Genomic DNA, 20,504 nt, shown 5'->3' on the forward strand with positions numbered 1-20,504 from the left:
CAAATTAATGATATCCCTTAGGAGGAAGCTTGCAAAGTCAGGGGACATAGCTTTCTTGGTGGCAGGAGGAAGTTAACTTTAGAACTTCCTTTCACCAAAAATAAGGTAATCCCTATTTCCTTTGATGGTAGCATTTAGAAATTATCCAAACACTTTAATATGTACCAGAGTCATTACTAATACAATTAAAAACACTAGTGGAGCATTATAAGGAAGTATGAAAAATACAGTTTTTCTGGTTGTTGCTCTGTGTGATGCTGGAAATTGGGTTTCCAAAATATGGGTTAATTAATAAATTGCTAGGGATAGCATTGGTCTATTAGAAATGAGATCAAGTCAGGAGATGATTCAGAAAATGGATGCGTCTAAGTTCTTCTTCCCTTCCATTTCTGTCATAGAGACACCTGCCCTGCATTTCCAAATACTGTGGCACAGGTGCACAACCAGGGCTAGATTCAGAAAAGGACTTAGTTGTTCAGAAAGCTCCAGCTCAGCTGCCCCGAGCCCTGTAGGTGCCTTCACTCTCTCAGCACATTAAATTTGGCAGCAAAAGTTCCTTAGCTGCCTATTTTTCTGCCTTTGAGCAGGTGCCCTGCAGCCCCACACCAGGCATCTGAACACCTGAGCCACAGAGCAGTGCACAAATCAGGAGAAGATAGGTCCTCTGCTTAAGTCACTTGTGGGGCCCAATCCAGAAAGTATGTTCAGACCACACTTGCCAGATCGGGTCTTGATATCTGTGATTACAGAAAACAGCAGGGGAGAGGGACAGGAGGACCTCTCTTATAACTTTTAGCCCAGTGATTGGGTACTCAGCTGGGATGTGGGAGACCCCCAGTTCAAGTCCCCCCTTTGCCTGAAGGAGAGAAAAAAATTGAACAGGGATCTGCCATCCTTCAGGTAAATGGCCCAGCCCCCTGGCCTATGGGATATTCTGATTTGAGACTCCCTCAGTATCATCTGTTGAAGCTGTTCCACTGTAGATAACTAAATAAAAAAAGTCATTGGAGAAGGGGGACTGGCTCTTGGGTCTCCCACCTCCTAAGTGAGTGCTCTAATGTCCAGGCTACAGAGTCATCCTCACACTTTCTCTCTGGCCCAGTGATTCTTTCATTATTTATCCACAGTGGAACAACTTCAACACGGGGAAGGAGAAAAGAGACACACACACATACAAGAATGACTGAAGCCTAGTGATTAGACCACTTACCTGGGAGGTGGGAAATCCAGTCCCCCAGTTCTATTTTTTGTTTGCAAATTATTTGTCCACAGTGGAACACTTCAACAGGAGAGATGTAGGCCTGTGGGCCATGGCACTCACCAAGAGGTGGCAGAGTCCTATTCAAATCCCTTCTCAACCTCAAGTGCAGGGGGCACTTGGACAAGGGTCTCCCACATCCCAGGTGAGTACCCTAACTGGGCTAAAAGTTATAAGGGAGGTCCTGCTCCCTTACCGCTGGCTTCTTGCAAAAATGGCTGATAATTCCGAGCAGAGGGCGGCACCTCCCTGCAGCCTGGATTTAGGCCCCTCTCTCTGAGAGGGAGTAGGGCTTAGCACAAACGCCTCAGTTTGGCATCTCCCATTGTCTGTCTTAGGCAAGGAGCCACCTAGCGTGCTGGGTTTTGTGAATCCGTTTCTGAAGTGCCTATGTGTATAGGGAGCAGAGGGTGCTCAAAACAATTTGACTCCCTAGGCAATACTTAAGCATCCTACTCCCCTCTTCATGGGCCTATGGCACCAGATACCCCTCAGTGTTGATTAATCAAATTTGAGTGACTGGCATTGTGACCTGGTGCACAGTGTTACACCACCATTCAAATTTGGCCTAGCTGCCCCACCTTCATGGAGGAGCAGCCAGGACAAATTTGCTGCCCTAGGCTGCCGCCTAGTTTGCCTATAGCTAGAGTGGCCCTTGATAGGGAGCCTAAGTGCTGAACTCAGATTCTGTAAATCCCAGTGATTTTCTAAGCACCTAAGTTTCTTTGTGAATCTAGCCCACAGCGTATGACTGAAATGCTGCTAACTTGTTACTAAACATATAGCACAGATTTTTGACCTATGGTGTGAAATCTTGGCCCCATTGATGTTGATGGCAAAACTCTCATTAACTTAATGGGGTCGGGATTCCACTTATAATGTCTAGTTGGTGCATCTGTTTTCCAACACCCGATTCAGAAGGCAGTCGGGCTTTTTAAGAGAATTAGTAGCAAACATGTTGCTGCCTTGCTTCCTAGAAATGAAACAAAAATACGGTGCACTTCTATTGTCACTGGTAGCCAAGTCTGTCCTTTATCCACTGAGATACAATTCTCCATCCTTTATTTTTGTTTCAGCAACTTTTTTTTACATAGAATAACAAAAATGTTATTAAAAATCAGAACTGCACTATCCTTTATAGCACATGCTGTACTATCGCCAAAAACGATGGGTACCTTCCATAAATTGTCTCAAACTTTCCTTTCTAGCCCTCACTAGTGGTTAGTGAGACTGAAAAAATAGTCAACCTTCCAAGTCCTGTATCCTACCATATGTAAGTAGACTCTTTTTTCCCTAAGTACTTTTTTTTTTCCATTTACAAGATTTTGTTTCCTGAGCCAGTGTTTCCAGAGAGCTGCAAGCATCATAAAAAATTGGACTGGACAAAGCAATTAAGACTATATTGTCAGTAACAATGTTCCCTGGCAGAGGGGAGGAGTAGATGACCTAATAGGTCTTTCCCAACTTTAATCTCTATGGGCCTGTGATTTTCCAATTCCTTGTATAATTCTTGGCATACTGTGATATATAGAATTAAAATGGAGACAGCATGAGTCGTCATCTATATCATATTGGTCTAGGTGGTAGGAGAGTAACACGCCCTTTAACTTTAGCTCTCAACAACTTGTGTTTAATTTGACTGTGTGTGACAGGTCCCATGGCAAAGCATCCTCAGGACAGCTTGATACCTGCTATTTTGGGAATGATGCTCCCTCAGTCTATTTAGATGTTGATATAACCATCTCTAAATCAGTTTTCTTTTGGAAAGTGAAGTGAAGAGAATCAGAGTCTGGTACTCCCTTTGCTTCACTGGGTGAGGAGAGGCAAGACTTGGGTAGAATAGAGGCAGCTGGCTCAAGCCTACCCCTTGTTGGGTCTGGAACAAGGTAATCAAACCATCCCCAGCCAGACCCATGCAAGAAAGGGCATTTGAGGCTGAGGAGGAGTAAAGGGAGGAAAATGGATCACTCATCCTAGAAAATCCAAATTAAATATATATTAAGGGTGAGCATTTGTTTATTGTTCAGGGGTCAAAACCTTAAGCCTTCACTCTGTTTTTATTCTGTCCCTAGCCATGTAAAATTGCCACATAATTCAGGGGAACTGAGTAAATTGAGTAAAATCTGAGGTCCCAGTTGCACCCATCCTTACAGTTATCCACAGGAGGAGCCTTAGTGACAGGAAAACTCATTGAGTTTTCCCTCATAGTTTCCCTATAAATATTTTTGTTTGGGAAGGGGCAGGATTTAGTTCCCACCTCCTCTATGACAGAAACAAGCAATCCAGTCTTCAAAACCTATAGAACTCAGGGATCCACTGAAGGGGCAGGGCTTTGTGCCTCCAAACTAGATGTAAGGCCCCCTGCTGCTCTCCCCAGTTCCATGACAGTTCAACTCCAAGGTGCCAGGCTGCCTGGATTTTCCCAATCAGTGGCTCGTTCCACTTAAAAAAGGGGACTTCCCATCATAACAGGGGCTCCACTATAGCTTGAGAATGGGCAGTGAGACTCCTGCTTTCCATGTGACAACGGCATGATCCCCATGCATAAAGGGTGGGACTGATCGAGCCCTGAGTAAGCTCTCTAGAATTTGGCCCCAATTCATAGTCAGAAAATTAAGCTATGAAAGCTTAATGAATGTATTTGAGATGCATCACACCCCTACTAAAACAGAATATGAATCCAGTGAAAATTGTGTAATAACCATGATGGCACAATTCTCTTTTCTCAACTGTCTTCTTTGAAATGAGAGACAGACACCATGTCGTTGAAGGAGTTACTACTGTAATTAGCTTTTAAAAAAATGCTATAATAAACCATTTCAGAATAAAATTAAATACATAATCACTACTGGTCTAAAACATACAGCTGTTCTAGAGAGGGCCAAACCCCTCCTGTGAACTATTCCATTTCCTTTAGCTGGCTCAGGTTGCTTTTTGCCAATCTGTGTAGGACTTTGGGGGGGAGTGCGTGGTGTGTTTTCTTCTCTCACATCTGAGAGAAGTATCTGAGCATTAAAGCTAAATAAAGTATCTGAGCATTAAAGCTAAATAAAGTTTTCCTCCATCTCCCATTTTTTATAATATTAAGTGAACAATTTAGTTCTGCTGTTAAAGAACCAGTTGAATAAACATCCAGAAGAGGGGATGAGGCAGCCTACTTAAAAGTCTACTAGATTATTTCAAGATCATTTCAACTGCAGACTGGGTAAAACAAAATGATTGTCAAGGGTAAAGACCTTCTGAATATGAAAGTAAATAACAGATATCTCACACAGCTCTAACTATGCACAAACAAGGCTGAAAATCACACTAGGATGATCAAAATGTGATATTAATTTAAAAATTCCAAAAGATTTCACCATGATTGATGGCATTACAAAGAAATAGCAAAGGAGGTAGGAAAGGTTATTATAAGGTTATTCCAGTGTAAGTCTTTTTCATCCTGAAAACATTTTGGAATTAGTATGTAACAGAGTATGCAGCACTGTCTTGAGAAGAAAGAACCAAGTTAGAGTGAAGTCTGAACAGAACACACCATTTACACTGCCATGGACCTGCACTTTCTCATCACTCCCTATCCTTCCATGGGAAATAATATGAGAAAAGAAATACCATATTTACATCCTAGAATTTAAGTAATTAAAAGCCAGCATCTGAAATTGAACTAATGGCCTGTCCCAGGGCTCTCAGTCATCCTTGCAAGCTCCACCCAGCAGACCAAAGCTTGAGAGCATCTTCAGGTCTCTGAGTCCCTGGGGCTGGGCATTAAAATAACCTAATTGTGTTCGGAGTCCCCAACTGCTTCCTTCCAGCCATCTGTGGAGTGGATTGGCATCAACCTCTGAGGAGACTAGTCTCTCACCCTTCTGCCAGCTGGAGAATCAGTGCTGCATTTGAGGCTATTGGAGGGACAGGCAGTTAAAGGAGAAAAAAGCAATGTTACCAAGAAGGTATGAGAGGTGCTTACGTACAAACATAGGCTGACTTTTCATTGTGGTAAATTAAGCGATAAAGAATATATGCTTGGTTTGAGGGTGGGCAGACTGCCACAAAGGGAAACAAGGAAACAAACCCATACTTTATTTATTATTTAAATAAATAGTTTTGTACTGGTTGCATTTTCTTCTCAGTTTTCTGACAACAATGAGTCCATTTTCCCATCATTCCTTAATATCTATATTGTTTAGGACTTTATATAGTGTATGATTAGTTGGCATTGGTACTGTTCAATCTGTGCTAATCTGTATGCATTTATATTGTCTGAGTAGTTCTCTAATTGGTTTTCATCCAAGTAATCCCACAGAGAATAAGGTTACATGCTGAAAAGGCTGAGGTGAGAGAGCGGTTAAAAGGGGAGCACAAACTCTTTCCCCATCCTTATTAGGAATGCTCTGCACATCTGCATTTTCTGAAAACATTTCTAAACTCCCTCTGTGAATAAGCATAAAGTCTACATGACAGCTGGGGGGCGGAAGCGGGGAGGAGAGGAGGAGGAAGGCAGGGGAACGAATGAATAATTTTTGGACAGCCCCACCCATTTCTGCATTCCTTTCTTGATGCGTCACTTATTGTAAGTCTAGGGTTGTGAAGAAATATATTTAAAATAAAGAAAACTATTTAATAGAGAAGAGAGTCTGATTTAGATTAAACGAGCTGAATTCAGACTAAAGAGTTCTTCTCAAATGTTAACTCTAGTATAATTGTAATAAAACACAAATGTGGGTGATCTTTTCTAGGACCAACTTCTGTTGTTGAGAAAGACAAGCTTTTGATCTTATTCAGAGCTCTTCTTCAGGTTTGGGAAATATAGTCAGAGTGTCACAACTAAATACAAGGTGGAACAGATTGTTTAGCATAAGTAGCTAACACATGTTTCAAGGGAAAATTCAAGGTGAAATGGCCCGTTAACACCTCTTCAGACATAGGGTGGGAAGAGGGAAAAAACCTGGGCTGAGTGGCTGTTAAGTGGGTTATAGATTATTGTAATAAGCCATAAATCCAGTGTCTCTATTCAGTCCATGATTTTTAGTATATAGTGAAGTTATGAATTTAAGATCCCAGGATCATCTTTTGAAGGTATTGTGCAGGTTTTCTTTGAGGATGAGGACTGAGAGGTCACATATAGAGAGACTGTTTTGTGAAAAGTATTCATCCACAGGTGACAGGGTGTTTTTGTCTTTTATCATTTTTCTGTGTGAGTTCATTCAAGAGTGTAGCGCTTGTCTGGTTTCACCCACCTAGCTGTTATTGGGGCATTTAGTGCATTGGATGAGGTACACCGCATGTCGTGATACGCATGTGTGGGATCCATGGAGCTTGACAGGTGTGTTGTGGGGGGTGCTGATCATCGTAGCAGTGGAGATACATCTGTTGTTCTGGCAGGATCTGGTACAGCTTTGAGTTGATGTGTCCTGGTCTGTTGGGAGCTTGCTTCTGCCGATGAGCTTGGAGAGGTTGGGGGATTATTTAAAATCCAAAAGATGGGTGTTGCAGGATATGCACACCTAGTCCCCCTTTGGAAAGGATTGGGGGTGGGGGGTGATGGCTCTGCGGTCAAAGTCCACCAGACTGTCCTTGGACTCAAGGCAGGACTGCCTAATGGCCAGAGTCAATACAACTGTCCTTGGGTTGAGGACTGTGCAGCCTAATGGCAGGAATCAATAGGCTGCCCTTAGGGTCAGTGCTGTGTGGCCTGATGGCCGGAGTCAATAAGGCTGTGCTCGGGTTCAGGGCTATGAGGCCTAATAGCCAGAGTTGGGGCCACTACCCGGCAGTGGGGCAGGGGGTTGATGGCCAGAGTAGGGGAGCCCGGGCCCTCCATATTCCACTGGGTCCCAGCCCAAGGCCCTGCCAGTGGCAAGTGTGTTTGCCACTGAGTCAGTGGGGATCCTGCAGCAGCACCTTTCCTGGGGGTTACGGGTAGCCCCTCTCCCTAGGTCACTTCCTAACCTGTCTCCTAAAGCAGCAATCCATATGTCATTGGGCTTTCCAGTCTCCTTGGCACAGGTAGCTCCCTGGAACTCTGACTCCAGTTGGACGGGTCGTAGGCAACTGGGCTCCTGTCTTGTTCTTGGGACCTCTGGCTCCGATGGTCAGGGGCTGCAATGGCTCCTGGGCTGGAGCTTCCATCACTGAGCCTCCATCACTGAGCTGGGCTGCTCCCTTTTATACTGAAGCAGCAGTTGGAGCATACCCAGCACGGTCTGGGGGGCAGGACTTCCTCTGTCCCTTCTTGCTTAGTGTGTGGTATGCACACTCCATCACAGGGGGATTCAGGAAAGATTTTTTTCACGATGGGGTCCCCAGCAGATATGGGTTGTAATTTTTTGACAATACCCCATATAGGTTCCAGCATGGAGTGGTAGCTGACAACTAGAGGTGTGCAGTCAGAGGGGGTTTTATTTCTGTATTCCTCTCAGGATATTTCAGTGGCCCATTCCATGATCCAATCTACTTCTCTGGTGGAGTGTCGTTGTTTGGTGAAGGCAGTTTTAAGTCTGTTAGGATCTATATCCCAGACTTTTTCCTTGGAACAAATTCTGTTGTATCTGAGAGCCTTGCTATAGATAACAGATTTCTTGGTGTGTTTGGGGTATTTACCAGATCTGCAAAGGTAGGTGTGGTGATCCGGAAGTATTTTGTATATAGTTGTCTGGAGGGTTCCATTTCTGAAGCTGATCCTATAGTGGGAGTATTCAAGAGAGAGTTTAATGGATGTGCCGTGGATATTGAAGTTGTGGTTGAAACCTATGAAGGAGTTTAGGTCATCCGTCCAGAGAACGACAATATCATAACTTATGCTAAGCAATCTGTTTCACCTTGTATTTTGCTGTGACATTCTAAGTATGTTTCCCACATCTGGAGAAGAGCTCTGTGTAAGAATGAAAACTTGTGTCTCTGAACAAAAGTAGTCAGTCCAGTAAGAGATATTTCCACACCCACCTTGTCTATCTAATATCCTGGAACCAACATGGCTACAACAGAAAAGGCAGGCCAACTTTTTCAAATTTGGCTGCTTACTTCCATATTTAGGCACCTTGCCTAAAAGTAGCCAGTATTTCATGGGTGCTCCTGAGCACCCAAAACTCCCATTGAATAGGAGCTGCAAGATGCTCAGAATTTTTGAAAATGTGGATTATGGAGCTTGAATTTTAAGAGAAATTTACTCAATATCTCAATTACTTACCACAATGTTAGATATTTATTTGTGCAAAGGATGAATTAATGTGCAATTTATCAGTGTTCTGTTGGGTTTTTTTAAAAAAATATTTTACATGATCTTAGTCACATAATTACTGAAAAATGTTTGGGGGGAGGAATTAGATTTTTTTCCCCCTTAAATACATAACTGCAAACCTTACTTCTGCAGAAAATATTGCATTTCAGTTTGCAAACACACATATATAGTAACTGTCTTTTAGATCTGCATATACTAGATTTTTCATTTGCGATCTTGAGGTTATGATGTAGCCTTGCTTAGATGTATTTTCCCCTCTTGGAAAGCTTAAGTCAACAAGCTGAAAATTGCAAATATAAAACACATATTATACACATCCCCACCTGCACGCTGAGAGAGTTAGAATATTTATTTTAAAAACACAAGGTTTGTTTACAAAATTCACAACTTTTAATGACAGCATTCTGTATGAGGCTTTTTGAAAGCAAAGCCTATGGCTATTCCATTCTTACTAGTGGGGAAATATAATTGTAATCCATGAGGCTGCACAAACCTCTTTCTACAATTTACTGAATCAGTATAGTATTTTTAGAGAATTTTCTGGATTCAGAATTAGTTACCATACAGCCGAGGATCTGCCTTACTCAGCACCATTTAGAAATCCTTACAGACAGTTTCTCTTTGTCCTGGGCTCCACTTCGATTAGCTGTTTTAAAATCCATGCAGCCAAAGATTCTGTGGACCTGCTAAAATGATGGAAGAACCTAAGCCTAATGATGTTTTCTCAGATAAACACTACCAAGATGACTTTTCTCTCCTGCATTCATTACCTTCTGGTTTCCACCCCTCTTAAATTATTTAAAAAACTTCAGGATGATATATTAAAATGTTGATATATGACAGATACAAAGTTTAGGTTGATCTGCATTATCAGAAAATAAATAAATAAAGCCATTGGTGCTCTGGCACTTCCAAATCTACCCTTTACTATTTGGCAGCACATTTGGTCCATTAGCTGACTGGCGCAGCAATGGCCCCAGCAACAAAGATGCTCTGTGGAACAATCACAAATCCTGGATATCCCACTTGAATAGATCACTTTTCTTTCACAGTCTAACTTTATCGGCTCTAAAATAATTAATCCATTTGCTCATCAAACAACAATTATATAGGCAAGAGTTGCCAAAATTCCTTATAACCTTCCATTCCCATCTCCCTCTTGAAAAAATCCATTCCCCTCCACCCGTTCAGAACTTGTCTGACTTCATACTGCAAGTGGGCTCTTCATGGTTTTACTAGACATGCCCAGTTTCTTGATAAGAATGGAAAACTGTATTCCTTTGATCACTTAAGGCCTTACTTTAATTCCATTGACATACCATACAAATTCATATTTTTACAGGAGAGTAATACTTCAATGATCAGATTCTTATCAAACTTTGAAGAGATAATATTTAATATGTTTCTAATACAGGGAGATTATCTTAAATCTATAGAATACTTTTTAAAGATCAGGATCCTCCACACAGATATCTGGGAGTGGATATTAAAATCCTCCGCTGATATTCACATTACATTTGGGAGAAATAGATTCATACACCTGATTTGGAAGTTTGATTACCCAACATCAACAACTGCACATATGACAATGCAGAGATTATACAGAACACACAGAACTGATCGTGAAAAACATTAGGGCTTCATTTATGTCCAAGGTTCTTTCAAACATATGTAGTGGTACTGTAGACTTAAACATTCTAGAAAATGGTCAAAATGCATGCTAGTATGATTTTAAGGCTTCCCATACAACTATATTCATAGCCTTGCTAAGTGTTGGTAGCAATACAGATTTATTCTTTCCTCTGTTTTCTTTTGATGGCTGGCAGATTTTCTATTGCTGCCCAGTGGAATAATCCACATGTTCTTTTTGTGTTTATTAAAGTATGGAACATCTTTACGACAGAGAAACTTACTCCTCTCTTTTTTAAAAAATCTATATTATCTTGCTACCTGGACACAGTTTATTACCTTGACTGAGTCTGTTATATGCCACAAAATCAGAAACTTGTCCTTTGACTCTGATTAAAAATTGATGGGAGTTTGTTATAAGTTTTGCTTTCATTTGTATGTGATTGCATGTCATTTTCCTTTGTATTTTGGTATTTGTGTATTAATTTCATATTTCTGCTAAATGATTAAATATTTTAATAATTGCTTCTGTTTGCTGCCCCCGAATTTATAGAAAGTTGTGTTATTTATTTAATATAGGTTGTTTCCAGTTTATACCAAATAAAAGAATGTACCGAGTATATTTAGAAGTGCTACATGATGAAAACTGCATTTTTAATATCCAAAATATCACCACACAACACTGAATTTACAATCATCCATGGTAACCTTTATTGCACGTCTAATTATTTTTTAATATCAAACTTTTTTGTTGTTTTATCTGAATGTTTGTACACCAAACTACCTTAAGAAGGCTTAAATAGAGTTGGTGTATAAAAAAAAAAGAATTTGTTTCTGTCAAAAAATGCATAGGCTCAAGGGCCATTTATCTTCGCTTAGTCACTTAGTTTATTTTGCATTAGAGGAACTTCTCATTTAATTTACCAGTCTATCATAGGTAACTTTTTCAATATGGAGCTAAAGGTCACTCTTATATGTAAGGAAAATTAAGCCGATGTTCTTGGTTGCCTTACAGTTCTCCTAGTTCAACTACTCCAATAAATGAACATGTACAACAAGCCGAAGGGCTTTTTATTACAAATTTAATTCATTTCTCTAGACAACTGTGAAATTTGCCATTGACATTAGTCATTACCCCAAGGCGAACTAAAAGATGATCTCAGTTAATAAATGATCCTTAACAAGGAACGCTCCTATCTACTGTGATATTGGCACAGGCACATTTTATTAATGCAGGACTAGCTTCCTGCCAGAACACGAGCGTTCACGACTATTTGGTGTGCTTGTTTCCTCTTCCTGCTCCTGATATTAATAATTATGCATCGGGATAATTAGCAACACAAAGAGACAGTACTATGAGCTTGCAGCTAGATTTTCAGCACGTTAACCTTCTGGGAAATAAAGAACAGAAGCAAAGAGTCTAGCCAAATAACCAATGCAGGTTGATTTCACAGTGTGTAAAAGGCTAATTATCTGTGAAAAGTCTGACCTCAAGTAACAAAATTACACAAATGTGCAGGCATTTTATTTTAAATAAAACTCAGACCCACTAGTTCATAATGTGAAGAACCAGGCTAACTGTCTCACAGAACTGTTGGTGTATATATGTATGTATACATATAAAAAAGTCGAACAGGGAAATAACGGTTTCCTACAATAAATGTTAACTAGTTATCCAAACACCTGCATAGGTATGGTAAAATAAACTTTTGTTTCCACAGCCATTACAATGTAATATATATATATATATATATCCAGTATGTGACAGAAGTAGGTTAAGTGCATTTTGTTTACTGGAGACAGGCTACAGTAAAAAGAAAAAAATATTACTACTTCTTTACAGATACCATGTGTAATTCATTCCAATATAAGAATATTTATCCACTAGCAGTAATAACAAACCACAATTTTTGTCATAAAAAAATAAATTGTATTTGCAAAAAGCAAACACATTACGGAGTGTGTAAAAATGCAATATTCCCATTTTCTAGTCAGAGTTCCAATTTATTGAAGTAACAGAGCAGAAAATGCACTGACAGCTGTTACATTTTATTGCGAATTAGTATATACGTTTTATATCCAGTGAGCAAATGCATGATACATTGTATTCCAGTAATTGCCACTGGCTTTCCAAATGGAAACTGAATGATCTTAGTGCAATTACACTCAGGAGAGTAAATGTAACAAGCTACAGTTCTACATTATAGCTCTTTAACAATACCAAGAATTTTGCTCTTTAAAATCATATAAAAAGGTCATACTATCTATTTATCTATCTCCACAGAAATAGATAATATATACATATATCTAGATCTACAGACTGTAAGAAGAGTGTTGTTGCTATTCTGGTTTAAATTAAGTTATCTATGTCACAGCCTACAAGATTTAGAAACTTCCTAAGAAAGATGTTTAAGTTTTCAATCACTCAAGTTATTTCCTCAGCATCAGTACTTTTCTCTTCTCTCTGTAGGTGGGGGGAGGTGGGGAGAATAGTTGACTAGCATCAAAACATCTAATTTCATATCTGAACCACAGTGTTGGCTATTCCTTCACCACATACTTTCAGTTGATGCTCTCTTTTCATAGACAATAAAACATTTGTTTTTTAAAGGTTTAATACATTTCCTTCAAAGATAATCTTTCTAATGTTTGCCACTGTAGGGTTTCTCTTCAGAGACTCTCACCTGTGGTATTAATAATCCTAAGAGAGTCTCTATGCTGAGAAATAAATATTTGAAATGCATTAAGAAATTTTTTTACACTAACCTTCATAACATATTTTAAACCATTTCGTTGGACAACCAGTCTTGTGACAGCTCCTGCACCTTCAAGCTCTACGGTGAAGCATTCAGTAAAGCCGGCAGTCTCCTCCCCTCTAGTGGTTACCAGCTCTCTTTGCAGCAAACACAGAAAGTGAAAGACCTATAGAGGACCACCTCAGGGCCATTTGTGTAATTTTCCTAAGCTTACAGGGGGAGAAAAAATAGACCAGGCTGTCTATCACTGAAGCAAATAAAATTTATCAGTCATTTAAAACAATATGTTAGTGGTGACTAAAACTTAATCAACACCAACCTGCTGACATAGATTTGCAATTTGAGCACGTTATTAGTGATCGAATTAACAACATGTCACAACTTGTATTTGATTTATTAGAAGAAACTGACTAATGCAACAGGATTACAAACAACGAGCAAGAAGGCATGACGACTGTAATATGATACAACTCTTGAAAAAGTAGCATTAGAAACTATGCCTCTCTGTGATTTCATTTTATTGCAGATGCTTACAGATTCTTGCTGCACCTATTTACAAAATAAAAAAAGCCACTACTTAGCATAGGCTGAGAGTATTAAACAATGACTAGCAAATATTCCTAATGGCATGGCTCATCCACTTCTGCATATCTATTACAAGACAAAGAAATAAAACAAGCAGTTGTCCAGGTTCCTTAACTGTCCCCATGTTAAAAAAAATGGGTTCTTTCTATTTGGAGTAATGGCCTTTTGGCAGACTGCTTCACAATACTGCAAAGCCACCTTTTGAAACGTGTAAGAATTGCAAGCACATGCAACTGTGGTACCCGTGGGTAAATGAGCCCCATACAGAGTTCTAGTACAAGGCCTATGCACCACTGAAGTCCCATTTAAGACCCCTAAATTGGACTTAAATGTCTCACAGGCCTTGTGCTGGCCCTCTTTTCATAGGTGAATGTCACCCTGTATGCATAAATATGACTGTGAATGGTACACATTTGTATATGCAACCAATCACTTAATTTTTTTTTACCATATAACCCCAATTAGGGTCTGTTCCAAAGCTCACCAAAGTCAATGGAAAGACTCCTATTGACTTCAACAGCTCTAGGATCAGGCCAATGTACAGTAACCAATAGGATTTTAACTTGTTTTTCAACATCAGACAAAATAAATTATATTAGCGGGAACACAGGAAACAGAGACGAGCACGAGCTGCACAATTCAGACCTAGATTAATGTCAACGTTCAGAAAAAATGGATCAGGATTTTGGATCAGGCCCATCTCTAATTTTGAGTGATTTGTTACAGCTCTACCAAAAAACCTGAGAGTATTTTTCATTGCCCACTGCCCTCCCTCTCCCCCTCCAATTTAACACACATACACCCAACCAAGGAAATTCACAATTAAATCGTTAATTCTTGGGCCCAATAGAATACAGAAAGAGGCTTGTTAATGCTGCACTAATTGGTATACTTGGCTTGGCAGTCTCAGCAGGGAGGCCAAGGAGGGAAGGAACATGGAAACTCAACTAGCCTCTCACCCGCAGAGCGGTCTGTCACTCCAGGTTGTGACAGAGGCATATTTGGACATGAAGAAGGGAAGAGAAAGCCATATACCACATGTGCTGTTTTGGTTCACAGGCAGAAGTCTTCAGCTTCCAATGCTCCACTTCCACAAGCAGCAAATTCATATCAATAAGTGGTTTGTTGGTAGTGCCACATTTGCCTACATATGAGCACAAGTTTGGATTTCCTTTATGACTTTTTCCTTTTATTAGTAGCAGTGTTTTATAATTAAGGCGCTACCTTAATGGAGAGAATACAAACTCCTTCATCACCTATTCAATCTCCATAGAAATTCATGAAAAAAACTTATCAAATTGAGTTCTGCAGACAAGACAGTACAACTACAGTGTTTATACTCTGTGGAACAGAGAGACTGCTCCCCCTCTACATCCCTGGGGTGCACAGCATGCCAAATGGGGCAGGGAAAAGGTGTGTCCATGGGCCTGTCTCCGCTAGTCATACTGGTTTCTCAGAGAAGGACCAGGTTCTGCACCCCATATAAATGTGGATGTTCCTAGTGTTCCTTTTGGCATGTATGGACTCACCAGAAAGCAGGGGTAAAGATGTGATTGAGCCTTGATTGTTTACAGACATTTCTATAGTATTCAGCACTTCAGTAGCAGAGTACCTCACTAGATTATAGATACATCATTACCTTGAGAAGGGCAAGTTTCCTTTTTCTTCTGCCTCCTAAATCAGATGAACATATACTTGCTTCATATAGACTGGATGCTCTGGATGCTGATAAGATTTCTGTAGAACCCTGTAAAAAGAAAGATTTGAGAAGAAGGATACATTGAAAATGTGCTGGATTAGAACTGAGGGACTGGAAATCAGGAGCAAAATGTTAATAGTGATGGTAATTAATCATTGGAACAGATCATCAGGGGAAGTGGTGGATTCTCTGTCACTGGGAGTCCTTAAATCAAGATTGGTTCTCTCTCTAAAAGACATGCTCTAGCTCAACCACAAGTTACTGGCTCAATTTAGGAATGACTGGGTGGAAGTCTATGGCCTATGTTATGCAGGAGGTGATACCAAATGGTCAAAATATTCCCTTCGGCCTTAAATCTATTAACCTAGTTAGAATGCATAATAAACAAATCAGGCTTGAACAAAGTTACCCAATTCAACTGAGAAGTTTTTTTGGTCGATGCAATATGAACGGAGATTCATGCGAATCTGCTGATCCTGCAAATCTAATGCAATGTGGTTCTACTCTGAAAAGGAACCATTTAAAAATGGCACTTCCATGTTGCCAGATTCTCCATCCCTTCCTGATCTCTGCTCAGTGCAGGAATAGTTTATGTTGGCAAAAGTAGCCCCATATTCTGGAATCATCTTGGAGCTGGTTCAGTCTCAGTGCAACTTAGAATAGCCTCAGTGCTGCTCTAAATTGCATGGGCTTTTATTGATCCCTCTTGGATATTATACCAATGAAAGAATGGCCAGAGCTCAGCACATTTCAGGCACCCCTTCTCTCTCCCATTATGTCCCAGCATGTTGCCTACACTGGGAATAAAGTGACAGTCAGAGCAGAAAATAGAATCTACCTCCTGTTCTGTATTCAGAGTCATGTCTTCTCACTGAGTCCATAATAATGTGTTACTGCTTTTACTCCTGTAAAGCACCATAGAACTACGACAGCTAAGAGAGAGTGAGTTTGTGCCTCAACAGAATTCTCTACTAAATTCAAATAAGTTATGGGTGATGGTAGATTCTCCATTGCTGACCATTTTAAAATCAAGATTGGATGTTTTTTCTAAAAGATATGCTCTAGAAATTATTGTGGGGATGTTCTATGGCCTGTGTTATAGAGGAGGTCAGTGTAGGTGATCACAATGGTTCCTTCTGGCCTTGGAATCTATGAATAAATGAATGTATGAATCTATTCCCGTGCAAACTCTTTGGAGGTAATGGAGATTCACAGGCACTGAAGGCATTATTCGGCCTGCAGTGCAGAACTTTATACCTTACTGGTGATGATCGGTAGATGGAATGAACCAAACTTAACTTTTATTCTCTAGGTAGACTTTGAATGAGGGAGTTGGAAATAATTGATACAAAAAAACCACAGAACCCCACAATTTTATTTTAGATTAATTTTTCAGAGTAGAACCACATTTTAGGATAATAGAAATAACAAGATAAAACAGAACAAATATTATGCAATGGAATGTATGTAGTCACTACACCTCAAAATTCTATGATGAGGTCAGATGTTCCTGGGGGGAAAACACTGAAGAATGTAAACTGAAAATGCTAGGAAACCTGAATTTGAAGGATTTTTTTAAAACTTGTCAAGCACAAACCATTTTCCTGAAAAAGCCTTCACTCAGAAATTAATTTAATTCTCCTGCATACAAATAAAAAAAAAATCTACTATGTTGTGCTTCGTTAAGCTCTTAAACTAATCTTTTAAAAATATACATTCCAAGATTTAGAGATTGCAAAGTGTGCATAAATTTCCTCGCACAAGTAGTCCCATTGAGACTACTCAGGCCAGGTCTACACTACACAGGTATATCATTTGAAAAATCCAATCCCCTGAGCAATGTATTATACTAACCTAACCCTCTGTGTAGACAGCACCGTGTTGATGGGAGAGCTTCTCCCGTTCACATAGTTATCGCTTCTCAGGGAGGTGGATTAACTACACCAATGGTGTAGTTTTGTCTTCACTAACGCAATGCAGCTGCACCCCTGCAGCGCTATACATGAAGACAAGCCCTTAGATGAGTCAATCTGTGCAGAAGTGGAAGTCACTGAAGGATTAGGGTGCACATTTATTATGTATCTATTATGTTGAATGACTTGAATATAAGAGATGTTGGTGTAAGCATGGGTTGATCCTTAATGGAAATACTACAAAATGACCATGTAAGAGTTTTATATGGGATTTCTGACACTTAAGACGGTTTTCTTTTGAAACACAATTTACAAATAGAAATCTAGTTTATTATACATTTCATTTCCAATTAGCAGATCCACAAGTGTCAGAGATATGGAACCATTTAAGAGTCTACAATAACTACGCATAATATACAATATGTATATACTAAAGGAGGCACAGAAGTTGCAACATAGTAAAGAATTGGGCAACGCTTTTTGGCTCTGGGAAATTTTCAAAAGATACCTTCACTTAGCAAAAATATCAGCACTTAATATTTGGTATTATTTTACAAATTTGCTAGTATTTTTGCAATATTTCCCAATTCATTTGTAGCTCATTCATCTCAGAAAGTCAGAAGACTGCACTGACAGACAAAAGATTCTCCTTTTAATTAAGCTACCTGTAAAATAGGCATAAAGCTAACACAATTTTGAGAGTTAAGGCTCTAATTCGTCAACTTTATTTGTCCACATGAAGCCCCATCAGAATTAATGGTGCTCTATCTGGACTCAGGGATCTGTCTGTATGTATGCTTTCACAGGATCAGAACGCAAATTTAGTTATGTCTAAATTAGAAACACCATATAAGCTATGCCAATAAAAATTCAGGCTTCTAGCTCATCAATGTTTGTTACCCCACCTCTGATAGTGGCCAACTCTTCCATATTACACCTAGCTTAGAGTCAACCATGCATGATGCTGAGTATTTCCTGGCAAGACATTAAGCCCCCTCAACTCTCAATGAGGTCCACGGGAATTGAGGCTGCTCAGAATCTTATGGGATAAGCTTTAAATTGTAGTGTGGAAGAAACCATGTTCACTGCAATAAATGAAAGCCCCTCAAAACATGAGATTTGATTAATCTTATCCTACCCTGTATGGTCACAATATTAATGATCATTGAATTTTCCAGCCATTTATAAAAACAGCAAATATCTAATCTGACTAAATGGCCCAACCAAAATGAACTATACAGGTGGACTGAAAACTATGTGAAGTAGTATTTATTTTAATTAGTTTTAAATGTAGTGGCCATTTAGTACATGAATTATTAAATTATATAATCACTTGGTAAACACAGGACACTGTTGCTTTATGAATTTAATGGGGCAAAAGGATCAACCCCCTTCATTTCCTTCCAGAGTGGGGTTTGCAGAGAAGAAACTGACCAAAGGAATCATAAGCGCATACTGGTAAGTAGGACAGCAATAGTTGCAGGAAAGAGCAGTTCTGTTTCCCAGCCATTCAGTATATGCCATATTGCGAAAATTTGACTTCATCCAGCTACTGCTGTGGCCTGAAGAGAGACATTTCCCCAGGTTCTGCATTTCTACCACTCTGCACAAGGAAATGAATGAGATCCAAATTATGTCAGAGGGAGAAAGAGAAACATGTTTAATATAGTTTTTGCAGATGAATGAGGGGGCGAGGCCAAGAAAATGATTATAATATAGTGCTGCAGAAGCATCATAAGTATTTTGTTCCCAAGTTGAACTATCATACGTAAAAGGGCACATTTGCTTCAGTATTGCCGGAGCACAGAAGAATCCAAAGGTCCTTATGTGAACTGGCCAAGCTCCCTAAATTCAAGGGAGATGGGGGAAAAAAAAGCACATTATGATGATTTATATAGTGCCATAATCTTATATGCTACATAGACTAGATGGTCAGTGCCAAACAGATAACAGGCCCTTGCTCTGACAATCGAAAGGCCTGCCCACTGACTACAAACAGCACAGGACAAGACAGAACATGGAGTGCAGTGTGGGCGTTAGAGTTAGAATGCTGTAAATTAGAAAGACACACATTTGTAATTGGCATTGCTGACAAAGAAGTGGCACTAAAGTTACAGATGGAGTCAGAGCTGATGCTGGAACAAGCAGCCTAAATAGCTTGTCACTCTGAGCTCATTAAGAAGTAAAATGCAGATCAGGGAACAGCTAAGCAGCTGGGTCAGGTTGTTCATTGGCTAATTTAGTCTAAACAAGAAAGAGGGAAGAAATGAAACATGTTCCAGAAGAGTAAAAGGAAGCAAGGCACTAGCAGAAGTGTAGGGGTGCCATCCACTTGCTGCAGTCAGAAGCACAGCTTGGAAGAAAACTGCCAAGCACACAGTAAAAAAGTGCAGGAAATAACAATAAATTGAGTTTTGACAGTCTCAATCTTGGCACCCAAGAGCCAAATCTTGTATACATGCCAGAGTTAGACACGCAAATCTCCCAAAGCTGAAGATCAGCACAGGTATCTGCACATGCACTGGAGTAGATGCATGCCTAAATTGAGCATGTGCTGATGGGTGCACTGAATTTTGAAAGTTTGGCACAAATTGTCATCATTTTCGGGAACTGAAATCTGAACCATCACCACGCTGTCAGAATATCTCAGGAGGAAACAATGTAGAGCACTCTTCTCATGGAATTATAAGCTACACATCCATGCTGTGGAAGCATAACTCCAATACAAATTTACTCTCAGGATCCTCCCTTGGATCCACAGCTCCGCAGCCTCAACCAGTTTTGAATCTCAATGGCAGCATTCTGGGAATGATATGATCCACCCCGGTCCTACCTTCAGCCTATCTCACCCAGTGAAGACTCCACTCAGCCCCCAGACCTTCCACATGCAGGTACCTAGATCCCACACATGGACCTCAGGGTGGGCCTATGCAGGCAGGTGAGCACCGTGAATATCTAATCCTCCTTTCTCACTCAAGGGGTGAAAATCTAGTTTTTACTTCATCTTGATTCAGGCAAACTTCATGGAAGGGAGTAGGACTTTGCCTAAATGAGGACTATGAAAAAAAAATACAGACCAGCTGGAACCTCAGGATCTGCTGTACCTAGATGAAGCTGTGGATCAATTTTAAGATTATTGTGTGTGGACCAAACAGGTCTCACTTGCCCATATGTAATTTTAAAAACATTTTTGTGGAGTTTTAATAAGGAGCATTATTTTTAGGCGGAATTTACATATGAAGGGGACACGGATAATTATGACCTGGTATGATTCTGTGGAACAATATCTGTGCAAAAAGCCAGGTGAGGGGAGGCACCAGAACCTCTTCCCAGAATGTCATGGCCTTGGGATCCTCAGGGATCATGTGACATCTGTCAGAACTGGGGACAAGTGCTGCAACTCCATGAGAAATCTCCATGGAATCCT

The 20,504-nt window shown here is 40.0% G+C and overlaps 1 long non-coding RNA gene across 1 annotated transcript in view; it reads right to left on the minus strand.

Moving 5' to 3' along the window:
• LOC122463905 overlaps positions 1–13,008 on the minus strand; it is a 114,843-nt gene extending 101,835 nt beyond the window's left edge. The window contains exon 1 of the long non-coding RNA XR_006287638.1: positions 12,891–13,008. This is a non-coding gene — a long non-coding RNA (uncharacterized LOC122463905). The remainder of the gene's footprint in view (positions 1–12,890) is intronic.
• Positions 13,009–20,504: the final 7,496 nt, after the last annotated feature.

Source organism: Chelonia mydas, chromosome 1 (genome assembly GCF_015237465.2).
Source record: "Chelonia mydas isolate rCheMyd1 chromosome 1, rCheMyd1.pri.v2, whole genome shotgun sequence".
Classification (NCBI taxonomy): Eukaryota; Metazoa; Chordata; order Testudines; family Cheloniidae; genus Chelonia; species Chelonia mydas.